At 33.7% G+C, this 15642-nt stretch overlaps 1 long non-coding RNA gene across 2 annotated transcripts in view; it reads right to left on the reverse strand.

Annotated features, from left to right (window-relative positions):
* Positions 1–15642, reverse strand: part of LOC123384353 — a 936858-nt gene that overhangs the window by 231843 nt on the left and 689373 nt on the right. For both annotated transcript variants that reach the window (XR_006595332.1, XR_006595337.1), the window contains exon 6: positions 5073–5152. This is a non-coding gene — a long non-coding RNA (uncharacterized LOC123384353). The remainder of the gene's footprint in view (positions 1–5072; positions 5153–15642) is intronic.

The raw sequence follows: 15642 nt of genomic DNA on the forward strand, positions 1-15642 counted from the left end.
ATGGGAAACAAAGGGAAAAAATAACAGAGCATAGAGGCAAATTGCCCATCAGATGATATTATCTGGTACTATAAGGAGCTTTTAGAGAAGAAGAAAATACCACAAAATCATTTTATAATCAGTATTCTAAACACAACTTTGCCCTAAATACTGCAGGAGACATTGCACAGCCATTTTTAATTTCAAAGATACAACATCTCTGCAGAATTCAGCTCTCACCAAATGCTTACAGAAATTATTTCCAAGGCTCTGATACCATTAAGTGAAAACGATACAAATGATCATGAGCATGTGGTTGAATCCACTAACTTCTACTTTATCCATAATAGTTTAGCTCACTGAAGTTTTTAATTGTTTAAACCACTTCAGTCAGATACTGCTACGATTCTCATTCACCAACCAATATCTACCAGTGAGTAGCAATCTACGTGCTTGGCTTTAAAAACTCTTGTGCTCTAATGAATGTGTGGCAGAAGGTGCATGACAAGATTACTGAGTAGTTCACCCCTTGGTCTCTTTTTCTCTTGGGTTTTTTCTTTTCCGTAATAAAGTCTGAGCAAACTATGTACCACCTGAGATGGGCAATTTGTCTGTGGGCCATGTTTTGCACCCTTTTTAAATTGGATAGTATGTTATTTCTAATTCAGCAAAGAGAATTTAGAAAACTTCACATGGCTGTATCCAAAGGCTTACTAGATATTTTTTAGAGTCAGCCCTCTTTGCGCAAATGCAGTTTAGAACCAATAACCTATCATTAAGAGGAATCTCAGCCTTTCCATAATAGTGGAAACTTTTGGGAAACATCCAATTAATAGGACATGCTATTTTGAATGCAAGCAGTTGTTTTGGCCACAAAATTTTTGCAGGAACAATGGCTGCTCTGTCCTCCAGAAGCGTGTTGAAGCTGTAGCTAAGGTCACAATAGTGATGGCTTCAGTCAAACCATCCATCCATTAATGTGAGCCAAAGAAGATCATACGTTGTCTTGTCTAGCAATTTGCTGAGCTATGATTGCTGTATCTCCTCATTTAGGAAATGGCAAAGAATTAAAGAATAAAACTTACCCAAAGCGAAGAAGCAAGGGACAGACTGTCACAAAATTGACTCATAAGATTTGAGGCTGTTTACTCTTACTGAGATTCTTTTTTCTGCTTTCAATAAAAGCCAGCTCTCTGTTCACCCATTCACTCATTATCAATGACAACAATAACAACAAAATTGCACGTTGGCCTAGAACACACAAGGTATGCCAATAAAAAGTCAAATAATTCTTTTTTCTCTCTGGCAATTCTAAATGGTAATATTTAGAGATTTGAGAACAACTACTTAAGAAAATTATAGATGTTCTCTTTCTTCACTAGATAGAACCTTGTCATATGTCTCAAATTTTACAAACTTCAGAGATAGCTGATTTACTATTATATAAAGTATAAAGGAGACATCTCTTTTTCAAAAAAGTTCTCAGGGTTATTCCATATGACAGACTATTTCCCACAACAAGGACATGGTGAAATAATATGTGATTAATCTTAATGAGGCTATACAAATACAGGAATCTATGTTCCTAAACCATTTAATCTAGGAGTTTTAAGAAATCTCATTATTCTATTTTTCTGGAAAAATTAAGGTGATATGACGATCTCTGAAGGCTTAAAGAGAATTCTTGATTCTACACATTACTAACCTCTAATCTTAAATTATGTAATTTTCATAATCCCCATTTTCTTATCTTTAAAGTGAGGAGAATAATTATGACCCCGCCCCATTTGCCTTACAGAGTTTTTTTAAATAATAAACCAAAAGATTATCTGTGAAAACACTTCATAAGTTATAAGCTATCATACAAAGGTTTCTTGTTTTCACATTGGTTCATGTTGCACTATTCTCTTTTGATCACTTTGATGGGCTAGAAGAAGGAAAATAAGATGACTCATGTTTTCAGTTAGTTTATATATTTTTTCACTGGAGGTTAAAATGCCAGAGTATGGTTTTATCATTTTCTCTTTAGACATTTCTAGGAGTTAGATATTGAATTAAATCAGCACATCTTCCCTTCAGCTTAAATACAAAGACTTCCAGAATGTTATTCTCCCAAAGACATTATTTATAAAATATAAATGCAGATGCACTTTTCCACCTCATTTAAATCAAGTTAATGACTCCCATCCTCTTTAGTGGGCATAGTCTCCATATTTTTCATGAACTTTGAGAAGGGTACTTGAAATACTCTGCTATCTGTTAGAAATGCCTAATACCTGAGCTTGATTCATCTGTAAAGATGCTCGATTCTATGTCCATACTTCTCGTCATGACTGAAGGATGTATCATATTGATTTATTGATAGTTCTCTGTTGGGAACAGTGCTAAAATGGTATCTCATTCTTAATCTAAACAGATATACTTAAAATGTAAATAAGTTTCCCTTTGAATCCTGAATTATTTTCATACACAGTTAAGAGACATATTCTCTCTAAAACAGGATAATGTTTCACACTCCTTTACAATGACAGCGAGACAAACCTAATTGAAAATTTCAAACAAGTTCATGCTCTTTTGTCATACCTTCCTTCTCAGGTGTTACATAGAATGCATAAGGAGGGAGTTGTAAAACTCCCTGCAAAAGTCAGCTCTTCCTATCCTCTTTAAAACCTTTTTGTAAGGCATCTGTATATATAGTTTAACTAATAATGTCGGAAGAGAGGTTTCAAATTAAGGTTATTTCACTGACTCAAGATAAAGGAATTATACCAAATATATAGGAAGGAAATAATACTTATAAATAATGACAATCTACATTTCCATAAGATAGGGTCAGTCCAATTCAATTTGTAAACTGTATGCCTACCCAGTCATCAGAGATAGATTATATACTGCATAGAAGAGGTATACAAAAATGCTTCTTGCTTAGATGTTTGGGTGGTGAATGATTCTTCAAAATGGAAAAAAATCCAAGATATAAAATGCAATAGCATATCTATGAGTGTAAATCAATATAAAAATAATCAAAGAAAAAGGAGGCTTATAGTTCATTATTATTTTTTTTAATGCTGTAAAAACAGGTTGCCTGGGTGGCTCAGTCAGTTGACCACCGTCTGACTTCAGCTCCCGTCATGATCTCACGGTCCGTGGGTTTGAGCCCTGCATCAGGCTCTGTGCTGACAGCTCAGAGCCTGGAGCCTGCTTCAGATTCTGTGTCTCTCTCTCTCTCTGCCCCTCCTCCACTCATGCTCTCTCTCCTTCTCACTCTCTCTTTCTCTCTCTCAAAAATAAATAAACATTAAAAAATTTAAAAAGCTGTAAAATCAAAGAGCTTAAAATTAGAGTCAAAGATTATGACAGCAGCCGATTATCATCTAATATCTGATTTAAGGCAAACGTCTAAAATCTAGAATACTTAAAGCATTATTGAGCAGGCATATGACATTACAGAAATAAAAAAGATATACTTGAAAATGACCAGACCTCTGAAATGGAATTGATTTTCATTGTGTCTGTCAAAAATGAAGAAAAGAGGGGCGCCTGGGTGGCGCAGTCGGTTAAGCATCCGACTTCAGCCAGGTCACGATCTCGCGGTCCGGGAGTTCGAGCCCCGCGTCGGGCTCGGGCTGATGGCTCAGAGCCTGGAGCCTGTTTCCAATTCTGTGTCTCCCTCTCTCTCTGCCCCTCCCCCGTTCGTGCTCTGTCTCTCTCTGTCCCAAAAAAATAAATAAACGTTTGAAAAAAAAAAATTAAAAAAAAAATGAAGAAAAGAAAAAAGTCCACAAAATAAAATGGCATTTGATACAAATATTGCTATTATTACATATAAATTGAATATTGAGACTCCATACAATCTACTTGCAAACCAGATATTCAGACATCTAAAAATGAAATCTGTAATAGGGATATATAGTGAAGTAATACAGAGAAGGGAATTTCGGTATTAAAAATGTGGGCACACCAGTGGAATACAAGAGTAAATTATACAAAGTCACTTTTCTCAAAGAAGAAATGTTAGAATTAATACTGGAATTTTCTTGGAAGAAACTTGGAAACATTTCAGGTTAAGAAAAGAGCTTTTTGTCTAAAAGTGATTTTCTCTATAACTTACTACTATCATTTCAACAGGTTATTTTAACTTAATTTCAAATCTACACATAAATTACAGAAAACATAATTTATGCTGTTTAGCTTGATTTTCCTGCAGCCATCAATATTCAGCAAACCTTTGCATTTCCAATATAAGCTTTAAATGATACTGTATGAATAAGTAGAAATGAACCCATGGAGTTCCATCTTTAGCTCAAAAATCTGAACTGATCTATACAGAAGTTCTTGTTTTGGCCACCATAAAATGCATTTTCGTGTCCCTATTTGAAATGTGGAGAGCATCCAGAATGAAAAGACATGTGCAGGTCACTGCAAAGGAAAAGATAACACTGAAACATCCTAAATATTTTTGTTGATGTATTTTAATGGATTACTATGTTTCTCTACAACACAGGTATGCAATGACAAGAAAATCTAAAGTCAGTGATTCATGCAATGAGCAGGTACCTGTGTCACCAAAGTCTAGGCTGAAAATGTGAGTGGGTGAAGTCGAACATTGTTACTCAAATCAACTTTCTGAGTAAATTCACAGAAGAAGTCAATGAAAAAAGGACGGTAACTGTTAAATCTGCATAGATGCAGAAGCAAACAAACAAACAAACAAGAACAGACCAAAAAGATTCTGTTCAAATGCTAATTTAAATAAAATAGTAGGAAATTTAAAATAATTTAAATAATAAATTTAAGAATACATTTTTATATAGTTTGTTAACACACATATACCCAATACCTCCACAATCTGCCACATGACATCCCAGTTATATTTTTAAATTATCAGGTAGCAACTACAGCTAAACAAGAATTAGATTGTATTTCCTCACATCCCTCTTTTTCAAATGCTTTTTGTTTTATGTACAAAATCATATCTGTGATCCTGGCCCAGGTGTTTAAAAACACATCAAACATGAATATTAAGTAGATTAACAGAACTGAAGAATTTTAGAAATGGAAACATACCCCAAAGTCATTAACAAGACACTGACCTGAAGAGACAGTAATGGACTTTATGCCAGGGCCAGGGTTTGAAATGAAGAGTCCACACCACTCAGTCATCCAGGTAGAGCTAGAGACAAACACAAAACACAATGGGTCTCCTTCACCCTGTGTGCTTTTGCTAATGCCATTTCTTCCAGGATGGCTCTAGCTCTCCATCCACACCTGCTGTAATTTGAACCATTCTTAAATGTCATTCCAAGTTTAACCCCTTTTAACTGGTGACCACATCTGCAGTTGTTCTCTTCTCAAATACGTCTCTTACTGATCTTGAACTTTACTCTGCTTCCTGCTGTCTCCTTGGTTTGTACATTCTCATGTACATGATTAGCTCTAACTTGGATAGAAACTCTGAAGATAGGGACCCTATTACTGTTTATAATACTGCATCCTAGCACAATGCTTTGAATTATAGTTACTCGAATGTTACACACACACACACACACACACACACACACACACACACACTAAATAAAATGAATAGATACTTAAATTGTGAATTCAGAGCAATGTTTCTCAAAACATGATTTGAGAGCAATCTATACCCTAATTAGCCCCAAAAGAAATTAGCAACCTCCTGAATGTAAAATTTTGGGGTGGGGTTCAGAAATTTGATTTGTATCAATCTACTCAATGATACTTAAGTCTGTTAAAGTTTGAGAAATACTATGGGTGGGGAGGGAATGAGGACAGGATATTTCTATAGACTTCAATCATCCAACGCCTATCATTGTTTCGTTACCATCTACCCTATTCTCCACGTTCTTTATAAACATCTAGCCAATTCCCTAATTTTGACATAGTATTGTTTACAGTGTTCAGAGATCAGAGAATCTGCCTCTATGGGTCTTGCCAAAATATCTTTTAATGCCACCTGTAGAGATAGCATCATTTCCTGCACTTATATTAAAATGTAGAATCACATTGGGCTTTTTCATATTTAAAATTCCTAAGTCCTCTCTGCATGTGCAGATGCTAAACCACTACCTCAATTCTGTTTGTACTGAAGCAACTTGGTAGCTGGGGTTTTGTTCTGAAAGCTAGATATGGCTTTTTCACACTATCTAATTTTGCCATGCTATGGATTTGCTACCCTTCCAATATTATGTGTTCCTGTTAAATTTAGTTTTATTTGTTCAGAGTCCAGTTTCTAAAATAGTAGCAAAGAAGTATCAGTAGATAATGGGTTAACTCAGGCGTTTTCAGCAAAGTAAAATAAAGCAAGCTACTGTTTTAAAGGATAAATGACTAAAGAAGAGAGGCTTTCATGAAAAGAAAAATCTTTCCAACTTTTGGTATGAAAAATGAGGAAATTATATTGACAAACATTGGCGTAGTTAGACTTTTTTTTTTCGTTGTTGTTATTTTCTTTTTTCCTTTGTCCATGGAAAGAAACAATTAGGACTATAGTAGCTGACCACAATTTGGGGAAGTTGAATTAACTCTTTTCTGTGGTGATTGAACTCAATAATAAGTCTATATTGTTTGTTCTACTAACACCATGTTAGAGAAAGAAAAAGATGCACACTGCAAAGTAAAGGGATTTTCATGTGAATCAAGGATTGTTGATATCTGGGAACCATGGAGAATTGTTCAGAATTTCACAGGGCACTAAGAACTTTACAGAATTTAATTCATTTCACATATACACATTTTAGAAATTAAGACCTTATTTTAGATAACCAAATAGAATGCAGTAAGAATGAGAGTTAAGTACTATTTTCTGAGATCACACAATTTCTACAGGACTGTGATTTGTACACCGAGTGTTGCACTTCAAAGCCCTTGATCTCTTTGCTCTAAAACATTATTTCTATGACAAAGCAAAAGATTGAAAACTTCTCTTATCAAAGCCATGGAGAAAATTTTAATATTCACAACCAAAAAGGATAGTGAGATTGGCTCATAAATTGCAGTGTTTTCTATCCTCCAATTTCTGCTCAAAATTGCTCACTATTCTTTATTTACATTTTTTTTCATTGAAATAGTAATGAAATTCATGGCAAAAGAGTAAAAACATGATAAAGCACTAAACAGTGCAAAATTGAATACTGCAAAAGGCCAATATCTCACCTACGTCTACCCATTAGCACTCTGTCCCATTCTCAGAAGTAACCACTGACATTGATTCAATTATGCATCTTCTCAGAAATATGCAATGCTTATACAAGCAATATAAATATGTATATATGTACGTTTGCATGTATGTACATGGATCCTTTTTGCATAGTCATAGAAGCATAGTATACACAAGGACATATGCTCCCTTTTTCCAAATGTATAACTGTCATCATATCTAAAAATATATCTTCAAGATCATTTTTCAATGTATATGTAAATCTATTGCCTCTGTCTTTTTAATAACTGCGTATTTCTTCAATGCATTCCCCTATTAAATCAACCTGTTACTGCTGGAATTTATTTTTACAGTATTTTATTATCAAAGACAATGCATATATGCATTGTTACATACATGTCTGCAAATACATTCTAACAAATATGATTCCCAGTTAAGTGTGTGTGTGTTTGAATTTTCAAATTTCTGCATTACTTTCCCAGAGATCTCAGCTATTTCCACACTTAACAGTGTTTGAAATGGCTTCTTTCCTCATACTCTTACCTACAAAATATTATCACATATTTTTGTTGTGTGCCAATGTGGAAAGTGAAAACTGGCATCTCATTATTTGTTTAATTTGCATTTAATTGTGCACAAGATTATGTTTTCATATGTTTAAAAGCCATTTATCTTTGAACGTATTTATTATAGTGAACTGCATCTTCATGCTGCGCCTGTTTTCCTCTTGCATTTAAAAAAATTTTTTTAACATCTATTCATTTTTGAGAGTGAGAGAAGACAGAGTATGAATGGGGGAGGGTCAGAGAGAGAGGGAGACACAGAATCCGAAGCAGGCTCCAGGCTCTGAGCTGTCAGCACAGAGCCCGATGCAGGGCTTGAACTCAGGGACAGCGAGATCATGACCTGAGCAGAAGTCAGATGCTTTAAATGAGTGAGCCACCCAGGCATCCCCCTCTTGCATTTTGATCACTTCTTTTATTGATTTCTATTGATTTATAAATACTCTTTTATAATAAGGAAACTAGAATTTTGTCCATAATTTGGGCTACATACATCTTTCCCTGTTTATCTTTTGGTGTGGGTTACAATTTGCCCTGTAGAAAATTTTAAATTATAAGACTCAAATTTATCATCAATCTTTTTCTTTATTGCTTCTGGCTGCTTGTATCTTATTTTAAAACCTTCATTCTACTCCGTGTGTATTTAAAAAGCTATGCTGATGGCTACTCCTGACAACAGACCAGATATATTTCTTTCTTTCTATTCTATTTTTTTTCATACAGAATTTATTTTATTGACACAAATAGAAGTCCAGCGTTATTTTATTTTTTCCAAATATCTAGAAAATTGTTCTGAGATTTTGATTTGAAACACTGTATTTTCATTTTTTCCCCTCATAATCCTGAACATTCTTATTAATTTTGTTAATAAGTTTGATTTTTTATTTCCTCATCTTTAAATGAGTATAATTTTAAGATAATTTTGAGGATTAAATTTCATGTATATATAAGGCCTTTCAACAGTGATTAGCTCATAGTAAACACTCATTATGTGTTAGCTATTATCTTTTTACTTATTGACTAATTTACAATATTTTTATAACTTCACACCTTACTGGATTTAAAATGTATTAATTTCAATAACTTTAAACAATAATGTATTTAGTAATATTTAGATTATTTTAGCTTTCTCATGAATAGACTCATGAATAGAATCGAAAAAATGATTACATTGCATCTTTTAAAATATTTTAACTCATTTTTATATTTCATGATGTTGCATTGACATACTTGCAGAGAAATTTTAAGCAAAACATGGCATATCTTTTTTCAGTTCCTGACCTAATAGAAGTAGCTATCTATTGTTTTTAACTAGCTATGCACTTTTGATATACCTTTTTAGGCACTGACATTAGTATTTCATAAGCTATCAATTACTTATGTGACTTTTCTCTTTTTTTTTAAGTTTATTTATTTGAGAGACAGAAAGTGTGTATGTGAGCAGGGGAGAGGCAGAAAGAAAGAGAGTGAGAGAGAGAGAGAGAGAGAGAGAGAGAGAATCTCAAGCAGGCTCTGTGCCATTAGCACAGAGCCCTACATGAGGCTCAATCTCAAGAACTGCAAAACCATGACCTGAGCCAAAATCAACAGTTGGACACAATCGACTGAACCACCCAGGAACCACTCTTTTTAATTTAGACTTTTTGATATTGAAATATCTTTCAATATCTAGGATATTCTTCCTTGTTAATTCTTTTAATTTACTGTGGAATATTGTTTACTAATTTGCTATTTAGAACTTTTTCATAAGTATGATTAAATTATTTTGGTTTCTTCATTGTAGGCTACATTATATGTTTGCATGTTTTGGAATATATACTACATAGTGTTAAACTTGGTTTATATAAAAGTTTTAAAAGTGTTTCTTATTTTTATATATTCTGGAGCTTTAAATATAATTGGATTTATCTGTTCCTTGAATGTATGACATAAATCCATTGTGAAGATTTCTATTTCTAGTATTTTATTTTTGTTTATTTTGTAGGATTTGGGGCCATATGTTCTTGTGGTGGAGAGGTAGACACAAAGGGGAGTTTTATCAGATTTTTTCTCCATAGTCATAATAACTACTTTGTAAAAAGTAGTTATTTAGCTTTTCAGCTAATTTCAAATTTAGTTTTTCAGGTTTTTTGGAATGGAATTAAATACAGAATTATCTTAGAATTCATTCAATTTCCTTTGTATTTGTAGGTATTTGCCAATTTCATTCCAAACTTGAATGTTTGTCTTTTTAAAATATTTTTGCTATTGATTAGATGGATAGTAATATGCTTTATTGCTGTAATATTTTTTCAGAGATTTCCCTTGAAATTATCAATGAGTTCTAACATTTGCCTTTTCTCTAATCTATTAATTTTTTTGACATTTACTGTATCAACTCCTTCTCTTTGTCCTTAAGTTGATATTTATATTCTTTTTCTCATTTAATACTGGACAATTCCCTTTATGTAGAGTCAACTAATGGTAGATGTTAATCACACCTACAAAAGGCCTTTACAGTAACCCTTAGATTAAGATTGGATTAAATAACTAGGTAGTATCACCTAGCCAAGCTAATGCATAAAATTAACCATCATAGTGATGAAACTCACCTAAACATGGAAGGTCATTTTTATCACAAGTGTGTCTTGTCCATTCCTACCAGTTTCCCTCAGTGGAAACTTCCATCCTCTCACTAACTGCTCCCTGGATTCTAATTATCTCTCTGCCTCTCAGCATGCGGAGGTGGGGAGATAATTTAGGGTAGTGAGCTTTACCAAAACAAGGTTCCCATCACAGCTAAACTAAAACACCACATCAAAATTTACTTGGCTTTTTGCTGGCACACAGTTGATGGTCTTTCACCTTTTAGATACTAAAAGTAGCAATACCCTAAGCAAATTATGAGGGGAAAAACAATAGTAAAACTATCATGTTGTCCGTATTTCATCCCACTTAGCCGTGTTGCTTAACTTTCTTCTAAATAGGCTATGATGTCTCCAATTCACAATTCCATTGTGTTTACTCAGGATTTTTCAGTTTTTACATTAATTCCTTAGAGTCTTCAATTTCCTAATTATCTTTGGCATCTTCATAGTTGAGTCGCTTGAGTTAACCAGGAGATTGAACAATATATTTAATTTTTTAAAATGTTTAGTAGTGTTTGTTTACAGACAATTATTGTAATAAAGATAATTTCTTTTTAAATCAGATAATAAACAGATACTTGAAATAATATCTTGAAAATTTTTATTCATGATTAAGGGAATTTAATTTTTCAGTCATTGCTATTATCACATTTTTGTTGTTGCTGTTGATCCGACATATCTAAGGCACACAATACACCACCAGTAGCATGGCTCAAAAACAATGATTCTCACTGATTAATATGAAAAGTTAGACATATTAGGATCTAGTGAATGAATCCTTTAGGTGATTCTGATAGGATTCCCTGAGATCACAGGCCAATCTTTCCTCAATTTGTTAATCACTTCTCCAAAATGGGAGATAGACCAAAACATTTAATTGTAAACTTACATAATAAGGAGAAATAACTTCTCGCTACCTTTTCAGACCTGAATTTTAACAACACAACATATTTTTGGTATATATCATAGTAGCATATTATAAACGGTGCACTTTAATATCTTTGGTATAATATAGATCACAACTTTCCATATATTCTGCTGCATCTCTCTTTGGATATCTCTCAACAAATAGATTCATTCTGAGGGATACCCAGGGAAATCATATAAATGTTGTAGAATTGGCTGTGTTTCCTCCACTTTTAACTCAGGAAGTATAATGTTCGAATGGACCGTTAGAATTCCTCTAGTCTACTGGCTATGGCTAAGGCAGAATGACATTTAAACAGTTATGTTCCAATTTTTGTAATTTTTCATGTCATCACTCTGTTCATTTTACTCTAATAGGTACTTACATTTCACTTCTTACCATCTTTTCTACCCACTCAATTATTTACCAGTGATGCTAAGCATAATTTAAAACAGATGAACCAGCAGCATATTTTTGTTTTGCTCTACCAGAGTCTGTCTTGCAGTGCATTTCCTTTGATCCAATTTTTGGACAAGTGAAAATTCCTAAATGTAACAGTCTATCCTGGTTTAAAGTCAGCCAAAAGAATAAAGATAATGCAAGAACAATGAATAACACACGGTAGCACTGTATGAGGATAACTTTTTTGTAAGTCAACATTTTTTTTCCTTTGAAAGAAAAAGGTATTATAATTTCTATGATCCATAATAATAATAATTACTATTTTCCTGGCACCTTGATTCAATTATCCATTCCCAATTCTTCACTATTATAATGGGTTTTATCAGCAAAGGAGCCTTGGCAGAATCGTGTAACTATTTATCAGAATTTTAAGTGAAAGAATCTGGAGAGGAAAATACAGATATGTAATTGGAAGAAATCTTCAATTTTCCAGGCAGTACTTCCATGATTTAGAATGACTCATTTGTACTTATGCTCCATCACTAATGAGAGTGGAGAGCAGATTGATGAAGTGGACACTTCTAGGACTGATGTTACTAACACCAACGGCAGCACCAAAAACTAATATTGTGTGGTTGCTCTACTGGACTCTTTGCTTTCAGTTAGCTATATGCTATCTTATTTAATAAGGCCTCTGTATGATATATGAGAAGATGTCACTGCCTGCATGTTATGGGCAAACTACTCCCATCATGTTGAACAACTTGTCCAAGTTTGTGCAGTTAATATATGACAAATCTGGGATTTGAACCCAGGTCTCTTAAAGAATAGAGGTTCTCCCACAATTCTAAACTTCTTCCAATTGTCATGTTTTCTTCCAATATTTCAGATATTATTCACCTTACTTTCAAATGCCTATTTCATACAGTGCATTTATAGTACCATTCAGGAAAACATTATAATAATGATGTTCTCCTTATAATCCAGAGGCAGAGACAGAATATGTCAGCATCTATAGACCTTGCTTTTGAATAAGAAATATTGGGGGGAAACCACCTGACACTAGAAATTTGACTAAATACCGATTTGACTTATTATCTGGTCTCTCCCACTCCCACTGTTAACAGAGCGGTGGACTTGTCTGCTTTTGTAATATATGACCATGAACAACTCCTTCCAGTACTGACACCTTCATTGGATGGAATAATGTGAACAGACCTCACAACCTCATAGTGGAAACGAGAGAGTAATAGTTTGGGCAGTAGAATTCTTGCTTCATTACTCAAAACTCCAACTGAACTACCTATTTTTATGCTCTAATACATATATTACCCATTAGATTGCCTGTAATTAATTTAAAAATTTTCAACACAGACAATTTGATATTAACGTGTAAGTATATATGTACATTACATATCTCAGGGGAGGTTAGTTTTTTTTGAAGTACTCTAATGTGGAATCAACACTCAAGGGGTAGTTAACATTTGAAAACCATTCATCAGGCAACCACACTCTAGAAATCACCACTACAATTGCTTCAACTGACCCTAACTATATCTTCATGAGGAGCTCATTAATTAGCATAAAAATGCTAGAAATAGCTTTTCATCAATAAAATGAGCAGCATTCAAATTTGTAAATTAACTAGACATATTTTATAGACATTGCTACAACTGGATGACTGTTGTTTAAGAATCTGGTGAGCAAGGTCAATCAACAATCTTTAGATTAGCACTCTGGGTCCTACTCTAAAACTTTAGTTCAGTCCCATGTTCTTCCAAATTAAAGTAGATTATGTCCCTTGGTTCTCAATAAGTAGATAGCTGGTGTTACAGCTAGCATATCATTATATCTGCTTCCAATGAACTTTTGTGTAAAGTACATATGTTGAAGAACCTAAAAGAAAGTTTTCTTGGACTTCATCAATTTTACAAAACAGGGTTGTATGCCTGTTTTGTGCTTAAGTGGCAGAAGGTGTTTTGTAGGTGTGAGCCAACTTAACATGAGACTTTCATTTGGTAGGGAATTTGTTTCGGCATTCCTAGATCTCTCACCCATCCTTAATCATAAGAGCTAATTACTGACAGCTATTTAAAAAATAAAATAAAATAAAACTGTCATAAGTCAGCTTAAAATCCCACCTACCATATCCTGATAACTTTCAGTTTGTTTTTTCTTAGGTTATAATAGGGCCTGTTGTTTATTATTAGACCTTGCCTAATACAAGTCCTTATTGTAGGATGATGTGCACAGAGATTCTTTTTTTTTTTAAGTTAATTTATTTATTTTTGAGAAAGAGACAGAGAGAATGAGCAGGGGAGAGGCAGAAAGAGAGGAAAAGAGATAATCCCAAGCAGGTAGCGCACCAACAGCATGGAGCCTGATGTGAGGCTCGAACTCACAAACCATGAGATCATGACCTGAGCCAAAACCAAGAGTTGGATGCTTAACAGACTGAGCCATCTACGTGCCCCTAGAGATTCTTAGTCTACTGCAGTATCTTTGTTAGTGTTACTTGAAAGTACATGGCCTTTATTTTATTGCCATCCTCATTCTCTCACACTTGTGTAGCAGATTCTCAGGTTCATAGCACATCACAGCTCTCACAGAGAATTCTAAAATATCATAGAAATAGTGTCTTATCCATTCCACTCAGTTGGGGGCCAGTTTCAGTTTTTCAGGTAGCTAGTATTCACTTAGAAATGTTCAGGCTTTCAGGCCCAAGGGTTGGTGAGTGGAGTCTGAAAATATTTGCTGGAATATCGAGCTTTCCAAATAAAAGACTTTTGAAATGTCAAATTCTTTAGGTAACATCATGCTCATAATCTCAAAGAGCATGTCATGGTCGTTTTTGCCTCTTTTCTCTCTTATGAGTTCTTTTTATCTCTGTTCTCTCCAGCTATGATTCCTCAAAGGAAAATCACTCCCTCTTCTCCATCTATAATTCTTGATTGAAACTTGAATTTCCACTAATTCTTTTGATATAACTTGGTAATAGATGGAAACACCTTCATTTACATGGAAAATGTGAAGGTCATTATCATGAACCAGGAAAGGGTATGTTTTCACAGCTTGTATAAAATCTGTGACTCAGCAAAAAGGGCCTAGTATAAATTAATATACTCGAATATTTTATAAGAAAATATATTCATACAATTTCCTTCTGTTCAATACTTAATTAACATATTATATAGTTGGTTAACATATCTCCTAATTAGATTATATATACTTTCTGGGGATATTCAATGTGTTTACTTCTCTAATCAATATACTTTAACTATTACTTAAAGCTTCAATTTTTTAACACTTCCCAGAGGTATAATGTATATGTATAAAATATTTTCTGCAGTCCAGATCATACAGTCACTTATACTTGAGTATATAGGGAAATACACCAAAGTCAATAAATGGTATCATCAAGAGTATGACCAATAGGCAATGGGTCACACCAGAAAAAAAAAAATAGTAGATTTAGTGAACAGGTTTCATTTCTATCTCCAACAATTACTAACTAGGTGTAGTTGAGCATCTGACCATTGAGGGGTTTTGTGGGAAAAACACACATATTTTCTTTAAAGAAAAATAATGAAAAAACAACTAACTCTTTGTGTAGAATGTGGTGAATATACCTTTTGTAGAATGTAGTGAATAAATGTACCTTACCCTCCTGCATTATTGGGGCTTATTCTTTGAAAGACATAACAATTTAAAAACATGCTTCACTAGGAAAGACTTTTCTAAATAAATGTAACATCTAAAACAAAATTCTGGTTTGTTGATGGTTATGAATAATACAACCAATTGGGTAACTGGATGACAAAATAGGATTATCAAATATATCATATTCACAGTATGAAAACCCTTGGTGTGAATATAGTAAAAAGAAGCACATTTTTAAACAGAGACAAACAAACAGCAAAAACCTGGTTACTTAGAGGGAAGAATTACCTAGAAATGAGTAACAGCTGACAATGCAAAATATTA

This window comes from Felis catus, chromosome A1, assembly GCF_018350175.1.
Source record: "Felis catus isolate Fca126 chromosome A1, F.catus_Fca126_mat1.0, whole genome shotgun sequence".
NCBI classification, from domain to species: Eukaryota; Metazoa; Chordata; class Mammalia; order Carnivora; family Felidae; genus Felis; species Felis catus.